Raw genomic sequence first — 8,911 nt, 5'->3', positions numbered from 1 at the left:
GTTTTGCACCAGCAGAACTTCACTGATCTCAGTGGAGACAGGACAAGTTTAGTGATATAAATGAATCCAAGAGTAGCAAACCTGGCCTATATATTTCCTCTGAGTGCTTTCCAAAAATCTTCATTTATATTTTGAGAATCTCTGCATTTCTGTTCAATTATTCATGTTTGCCAGAACCTGTTCTGGCACTACTGTGCTTTAAAAACTGGAACCTCCTCCAAGGTGTAGTGCAGAAAAAATAAAACTTGTTATTGTCCTTGAAGGGTAAGCTGCAAGGCTGCTGGTTCTGTCCTTTCAAGTAGACTGATAAATTTTTGTCCTACTGTGTCAGTTCATGGTTCCTGAATGTATTCTAAAACATCTCAATTACTTTCTACTTTACAGACATTTTTATTAGATTTATAATCTCATGCCTCATATCCTCAGAGTGTCTTCAGCGCTCTGCCACTGCTAAACAATTATCATGAGGATGTATTTTCTCCCTGATGGATTCTAAGCTTTTCTTCCAGAGGCTAGATTTTATTGCAGATTTTATGTCAGGACAGCAGAGGCTCATTGTTTCTTCTTAATTGTTCCTACTAGAAGTCAGAAATATAAATACAGGAAGAAGAGCTGGAGTGATAACCCAGGCAAGAGAGAGAGCAGTTTTTGACATCCAACATTCTCATAAAAATTCATTTCATGTTCCTGCTGACCTCCTTCTTGTTGATTCACAGCAGATAAACAGAACACCTATCTCTTTTTTCCTCTATTATGATGCACCAGAAAGGCCAGGCTCATCTCTCACACAGCATCTTTATTGCAGAATAACAGGCCACAGGACAGCAGGTAGTTTTTGCAAGCGTCAAGATTTTGGCTGTCCTTTCTGCTCTGGCCTGTCACCTTGTCCTCTTCATACATTGAAAAATTTCACCAACCATAGGTGGTCTTAACCCCCCAAAAGACCACAAATGAAAAAGCATGTTAATGCTGTCCCCAAAATATGATACTTCAGATCTGTCTGTTATGCTCTGTTTTTTCCACAGTAAAAAAAAAACCACAGGAATACATTCCCAGCTTTCAGATAAAAGTGTCAAATTCATTAATTAGCTGTCAAATTAATACTAAGTCTAACCTTCCATTCCACTTTCTGTTCTTCTTAATACTGTATTTGAAAATGGGGATCCTGACAATACAGCAGAAAAAGACATCTTTCCTCCAGTCATCACAGTAGCAGCATCATAGAGATGTGAGACTTCCTAGAAGCATTGCACATGACATATTTAATTCATATAGTGCACACTTGAAATAGATATTTTAAGGAACACATGTATTAATGAATTAAATGGACAGCATGTGAAGGAATCAGGCTAGACTTCTCAGTTTCAGCATTTGGGAGATGTCCTACCAGCTGGCTGCTGTGAAGTAGCAAACTTGCCAAGACTACAGACTGCTGACATACTTCGGGATCAAAGGAGAAGATGAAGAACCTGGAAGACAGCAACAGTTTGAGAAATTAAATAATAAGATTGTCACAACAGACTTTCTTGACATAATTCCAGTGGGTCCTTAAGCATGTAATACTAGTATCATTAGGTTTTTCACTAAAAGGCTAATCATGACAAAGATTTGTTTGATTTGGGGAAAAAAAACGGAAGTTGGTTTCATGTCTGCAAAAGTCCCACAGTTTGAAGCTATTGCTACCAAGTTTAGTTCATTTACTGATTCTGTCATTCTGAATGTCTTCTTCCCCATGCATCTGACAGGTGCTTGAAATACTACTACAAAACAATGACATGCAAATTCAAGCCATCATCCTTTTGCACAAATGTATCATCTTCAGAAGCACCTACATTATTCTGGAGTCAAGGCAATTTCACTCAGAGGAGTGAAAGGATGGGGTGATATTCTCCCCCAGGGGAGCATCAAAAGCTGTAGCCTCTGTTGGGGTCACTCACATACTCTCCCATCCAAATGCGGTGCCCGTTGAGCTGATGTCTTCACAGTACAATACCTTTCACAGGTGGGATGTAGGGTCTTTCCCAACAGCCAGAGAAAATGGCTTTTATCTACTTATAGTACGAGGGAGAAGTTGGGCCAGCAACTCCATTATCCACCATCTCCCAGTAAAACACTGAGAGGGTTCATTCTTGCCAGGTCATAAATAGAAGAAGTAGATAAACTCTCGGTCAATAGTAAAATATTTCAAGTTTCAAATTCACTGTGGCTTTTTTTCACACCCAATTTCTTGCAAAGTTTGGCAGTTGCCTGCTTCCCCATCCTGGCAGTTGCCTGTGTGTGTAGGAAAACCCATGTCTTGGCAAGAAAGAAGCACATGACCAGAAGTGCTCAAGCCTGATGAGAGTTAGTCTTCAGCTTTAAAAGACTACAGGTCTTCCTATATTGCTTCTTTTAAAGAATTACACAGTTGTAGCTGCCTCCATTCACTGTATTTTGCACCTCAGCTCTGCCTTCTGCCTGCATCTACCCAGGGATTAGGATAGGAACTGAGCATCTGCAAAGGGTGAACTATAAGCACTGAGTGAGTTTCCACGTAAACAGCACCATGCTTATACAGCATAGCTCACTACAAGTTGTGCTTACGTGTGGTGACTCTTCATCTAGGTGCCTGAAGTGTCTTCATTTTCTCCTTTATATTGAAGATCTGTTTTGATTTGTTGCCTCTCTCTTGTGAAACCAGTATTGCAAAAATCCTTGGAGCTTGGTTCTGATGTGCATCTCTGACCATGTGCACAGCTGCACGGTCTCAAACCTCAGCTGGGTTCTCATGACCTGTCTCTGCTAACCCCAGAGTGCTGCTCTGTTACTCCTTCTGCCACTCAATCAGCATAGTAGCTCCATGCTGTACTGAAGGGATGCTCAAGCTTGGGTCAGCCTGTGCTGGAGCTTTTCACGTGCACCTCCATCCTGCAGAGCACCACCTCTGCCTTCTCGGCACAGTAACAAATGGAGAGGCTTTTTGGTGTTGGGTTTTTTTTTTTTGGTTGGTTCTCCTTTTTTTCTTTTAATATTGTGTGAGAGGCAGAACCAATCTTGTGATGACTGAAATGGTCTGCAGAAGGTGCAGATTATATTGTGTGTATGTATGTTTTGGTCTGCTTAAGTAGACTACCTTGGGCAGGAGCAGTAGGATAATATTTGCCATACAGTTGTGAGGCAAAAGGAGCCATGAAGTGAGAAGAAATGATTTTATAGATCTATTCCATAAATCAAGCCCCCAAAGGCCCCACCATTCCTGACTGTCCCTGCCCACCCTCCCAGGTCTGCCCCTACCCTACCCACCCCATGTCAGCCCCAGGGGCTGTCAGTGAAGACACATCGGGGCCTGCCCTTCCTATCCTGTACCCACCCCTGGGGATGTGCTTGATGCTGGGGCTAGACTCCCCCCCTCTCCTGGACTTCCAGGTGCCCAGGCAGCAGCAGATCTGCTGCTTTGTCTGGAGCTGTGGGAGCTGTGGGAGCTGTGGGGCAGGGTGCTAGGAAGAATTACTGGGTTAAAAACTGAGAATACCAGAACTTGGCTGTCAGGAAAAATGAAGATATTCATAAGAAACTAAGTATACAGCTACTAGTTCTGTATTACATTTCATTTCACCTTCACAGAATTATCCCTTCCCCCTCTGAGACTGGCAGGGACTGGGTTAGTGTTAGACAGGGGAGCTCACATCAATGCAACAGCCAGAATATTCTCAGCTGCAATATGCTGACCTGCAGCATCACAGATGAAATTGATTATTTTTGCTGTCAGCTCCCTCCTGCTCTATTAAAATTCAATTTTATGGTGCAACATTCCCTATGGATGTGTTTAGTTGTTTGTTTCCAAGACAGGCTGAAAGCATGTATGTGCTTCTAGCAAATGCTGAAACCTGAGAGAAATAGCTTGTAAATCATCAGCAGCAGGCTGCAGTATGATAAACTGCTTGCTTTTTTGTTACCATATAATATGCAACCATTTGTAACAGTTTTAAAGCCAAGCTATATACTCTCTATTAAATACCATTCTGTGTGCCAAGCCTTTTAGTTCCGCTGTATTAAATTGTAATTAGGCCTTTTTTCTTTATTTTTTAGGAATGCTAAAAGCATCAACCCTGAATGAAGCCCAAGGTGACCAAGGTCGTGATCCTGCAATTTCCCAAGTGTGGCCAGGTCCCATTACCGCCAAGATGAGCAGTTAGCTCTGTGAAATCTCCCAAGTGGTGGCGCTTTTGAGACCATGGGCTGAAACAGTCTTAAACTGTGCAGCAATTTAAGGGAAGTCTGTCTCATCGAGCTGTAGGAACCATTAGTGCTATTTTGACTGTTACCTCAGTATATGAAGGGAAATAACACAGGCATAGCATTAGCATGTAGAGAGATTTTTTTTCCAGAAAACAATAATGAAAAAGGACTAAATCATCCACCTGTTCCTGGAATTATCACATTTCCCGTGTTTTGTGATGTTTCTGATTAGGCATTGGTTTTGATTTTCATCTGCAAGCTCAGAAAGGCAGACTTGGCATAGTGCATCTATAGATTTCCATCCTCCCCTAACCCAGATCTTCGCATAGCAGATCAGAGCTGCATAAACAAGGCTCTCAGCTCTAATGTGACAGCTCAGTTCTGCACTTATTCTAAAAACAGTGCCACTGGTTCATTTCCTGCAGCTCCTAGACTTGATTATAGTGGCTATACGCCTCCTATACATTTTGATGTCTTTAGCAATTCCCAAGCACACCGTATAAACATACAACTGACTGAGCCCCAGTTTTCTTTTTAAAAATAATTAATATTTCATTATGCTGCATGATGTTTAACATCTTGTGCTAAGTATTAGTGATGCATGTTTGAGTTCGCAGTTCAGATTTACTCAGGAGGAGTGGGGAAGAAGGCAGCTTTCCCTCTGAGTACCCCTGTCCATGCTGTGTACGCTCTAGGTTACAACTGAGGGAGCAGACATCAGACAATAGTTCAGTTGGGATTTTTCCAACACTTTTACCCCTGTTCTAGGAGCATTGCTGATACTGTATGGTATCTAAAACTGCCTGGCATGATATACAGTGGTATTTGAGAAATAGTAAAGGGTGGTATAAGTAGACACTGTGTCTGACTTTCCTCTCTTCACAACAATGTAAATCAAGATGACCACGACTGAAACTCAGAAGCAAATTCATGGCTACAAAACAAAAATTCATGGATACAAAATTGGTGTAAGAGCACTGCCAGGCTTTCTGTTCGGATCCTCAGAAACAAACTGCCCAACGTAGCCACTGCAACTATTCCTCTTCATTGGCTGTGCTGAGGACCCTGACTGTGCTCAGTAGTGAGGCAAATCACACCACCCGCTGCTCTCTTGTCCTAACAGCGCTGACTGACGTGCTGTGGCATGTTACACAGTCACGCAGTTGAGTTGCTGCTGTCCCCAGCCAGTCTGGCTGACAGATGCGACTACCTCTGACTAAGGACACCAGGTCCCCTCATGAATCCTCTTCTGAAGCGCCATGGGTTTCAGCCCAGAATACACTGAAGATTCACACTACCTTGTAAGAGAGCTGGAGCCTGCAGTGGTTCAGAGTCTGTCCCACAGTGAGGTCTGTCTTCCAAGGGTAGCCACCCTCTCTCAAGAGGGCAAGGCAAACCGTTGTGAGTAAAACCAGGTTTAGTCACTCAGGTTGTGTTCACACTGACACAACTGTAAGAGCTCTGAAATGTTATCACAGAAGCAGTGACTACAGGAGGCACTGTATCAACCAAATTCATTATCTTTGATTTCTAGTACCAATGCTGAATATTTAATGTTCTCTTAATGCACTTGCTTTGAGAGTATTTTCAGATGGGTTGTATTTTTTATAGACAAATTCCATGGAGCTGTTTGGGCAGAGTGATGCTCAGTAAACTATCCCCGTTTTCCCTCCACTGTAGCTTTTGCTAAGGAGGAATTATTTGTGTTGTCCTTATAAAAAGTGGCTCTAGTTTGACTTTAGGTATTAGGTATTGTTGCAGATTATCTTAAGTTTCACTGTATCTTTCTTTATTTTGTGTGTGTTTGTGAACAATTATCTATAGGAATATCATGATTTAAGAATTTAGCCTTTATGTTAGCATGGGTTGCTGTGTTGCTTGAAATCCCTGTTCTCTGTAACATGTTAGCTTTAGTCCTTACCCTCTGGACCATAACCAAAACACCTAGAGTCTATTGTATATAGGATGAGTTATTTGACAACGTGGAAAGGTAGAAATCTAACCAGCCAACTTGGCAACAAAACTCACTTTGAAGGTGTCCTGAACTGAACTGCCTTCATTATAATACTACAAAACACACCCACATTCGAAAAGATCCTTGCCCCAGGTGAAGACCCTTCCTTCTTGCAAGTGGAGTAACAGAAGAGAATGACACTGCTGATACCAGAATGGTATGTATATCACTAACCAATCATCGTAACTTGTAGTTTTCATGTATAAATGTAACAATGAAATCAGCATGGGGTGTGCTTGATTTGGGGAAATTCCACCTAGCACTCAGCCCTGCAATAAAGAAGTGCTTGCTTCTTAATGCTACACTGGTATTAAGGAGTTTTATTCTCCTGACTTCTGGTGACAGTATCACCCTCTGCCAAGCACAGCGAAAGAGCTGTTTGTCACCAGTTTAAATATTTTTCTCAAAGCTGTTAAACTGCATTTTGGGGCATCACAGCCTATCTCAACCAAAGAAAGGAAACCCAGGAATGGTGTCATGATCCTGTCTCAGCTACAGCCACATACAGTAGGGACACCTCTTTTCAAAAAGAAAAATGGGCATACCAACAGAGTTGATTCTCCACAGCTTTGTTCATACTGGATGGAAAAAGTCACTTGTGAATCTCTCCCTGTAATGGAAAGCAGCTCACTAGTTTCACCTGAATTTTCTCTCTGGTTGTTTCCTGCTATGAGAGAAGATTTGGTGAGTAAGAGATTCTAAAGATGCTGAGGGCCTACAGCATGGGATTAAAATGAAATTACTGAAACAAGTTTCACTGTCTCCTTCCAATAGCCAAAAATGGGAGACATTGGTGGCAGTGCAGTATATGAGTTGTGCTGTCATAGCTTAGAGAGTGAGCTTCAACCAGGCAGATGTTAGAACAATGAAAAGATGCTGGTACTCTCAGAGAAGCAAACCCTACACAGCCTGTAAAAGGTATGTTTCTGAGCCAAGTGCGTATTTAAACACTCAGGAACATGGTAGCTGTTACCACTGTAGTTAGCCCTGCAGAAACATGTAATGGAAATGCTTTCAAAACCCAGCAGCTGGAACAGACTGGAGGGGAGGCCACCTGTGGGGTTCAGTAACCCAAACTCATCGGTTTTTAGCTGCCAAAACTGGTCCAAACTGTGTGAGAACCGGATGCTCTCCATCTGGGAGTGAATGCAGAAAGAAAAGCATGAACCTGGGTAAACCCAAGCAGAATGACATGTTTCATACGTTTGTTTTGGTATACACAGTTAGATGGATGGATGTCATTTCCAATACAGAAAACACTAGACTCAGACAGTAATTTGGTTAGAAAATGCAGTGTAGATTGTGAATAATGAAGATAATTACTCATAGTTCCTCTGTAAATACTCAGAGAACAGGAACACAATGTGGTGCTCCCAGGTATTTTAGCCCCTCGTTATATTTTTTGGGGTGTCTATGCAAGGGAAAACTTCAGAGATGACTCAGTATGGTGGCAAATCCATCTCATGGTGTATTAATTAGAACAGGATTAATGAAAACTACGTATGAAAAGTGAAGGACAAACACAGATCTGTAGATACTCATTCTTTTAGGGTTAGTTAGGGTATTTTTGACTTAGCACCTATTTTTGTACTGAGACATTCTAATATGTTCATGTTAAGTTTTGCCTTGCCAGGAGAGCAAATACTTAGCTTTAACTGCAATATTTAGTTGCAATGGAAAATACTGTTTACTCACAGTTTTAATCAGTTTAAATGGCAAAAACATAATACAAAACTGCTACTAAGACATGTATGTTAAATGCTTTTAATTTCACTGCTACATTTCACAGTTTAATGGAGACAGGAGCTAAAATAGCTGCACAGTCATCCCTAGTACTGATCTACACATGTGGGGGTGTGTTCTAGAAATACATCTTGTCTCTTCCAAAGGTTTTTTTCCCTAATAGTTTGATAGAAAAGGTAAAATTCATGCTGCAGAATGGAGAATCATAAGATTTCTGCTGTTGACTCCGCAGCTCAGCAGTGTTTTGGCTTGCCTGAAAATTAAAAGGTGTCCAGAACTTGTCCCCTTTTTCACAGCTAATTAATGTAAGCCAAAACAAATGGAAGAAAATCTGTGTCCGTGGTATTGGTGACCTGTGTCTTCCTTTTGTCAGATTGGAATCTAAAATCATTTTCTAGTGCATGCAGTACTTAGCCAACATTACAGACCTGCTTAATAAGTAGCGCTGGATAAAACCTCTGGTCAATATGTGAAACAGTTCACTTACCAGCCATGGACCACTGAGTGCAACCATGCAGAAGAATATTTTCTCTCATTGATCAACAATAATTCCTGGCATTTACAAGGCATCTTTAACCTGACAGCCTTAAATTGCTCTGCAACAACACTAAATTCTCAGAGTACCTCTCTGAATTAGGTGACAAAGTACATAATTTACAAGTAAGCAAAGAAAACAGAAGGGTAAGATAATTTTTTGGTCAGATAGTGAATTTTTGGCAAAGTCCAGAAAAACATGTAACCTTTCAGCCTCCTAGATTTGTTGAAAAGGAGATGTCAACTTTGTTACTGAAGCAGATTAGGTTTGCATCTCCTGTTCATTCACTCTGTACTGATGTAAACCTGTCTATAATGCCAGCGCAATTATACATTCCTGTATTCTAGTTCTGCTGATACTGGTGGTAGAAGGGACACTTGGTTCTAAACAAGGATATGATT

The 8,911-nt window shown here is 41.3% G+C and overlaps 1 long non-coding RNA gene across 1 annotated transcript; it reads right to left on the bottom strand.

The window, feature by feature from the left end:
- Positions 1–1,243: 1,243 nt before the first annotated feature.
- Positions 1,244–8,306, bottom strand: LOC133269962 (uncharacterized). The gene is made up of 2 exons (XR_009743630.1): positions 6,778–8,306; positions 1,244–1,469 (listed from the first exon to the last, which is right to left on the bottom strand). It is a non-coding gene; the product is annotated as an uncharacterized LOC133269962 (long non-coding RNA).
- Positions 8,307–8,911: the final 605 nt, after the last annotated feature.

Source organism: Pezoporus flaviventris, unplaced genomic scaffold (assembly GCF_033815535.1).
Source record: "Pezoporus flaviventris isolate CSIRO_AGI_PZ_B2104156 unplaced genomic scaffold, CSIRO_AGI_Pfla_v1 ptg000016l, whole genome shotgun sequence".
NCBI lineage: Eukaryota > Metazoa > Chordata > Aves > Psittaciformes > Psittacidae > Pezoporus > Pezoporus flaviventris.
Note: the sequence above shows the minus strand (reverse complement) of the source record. Positions and strands in the feature narration are given on the sequence as shown.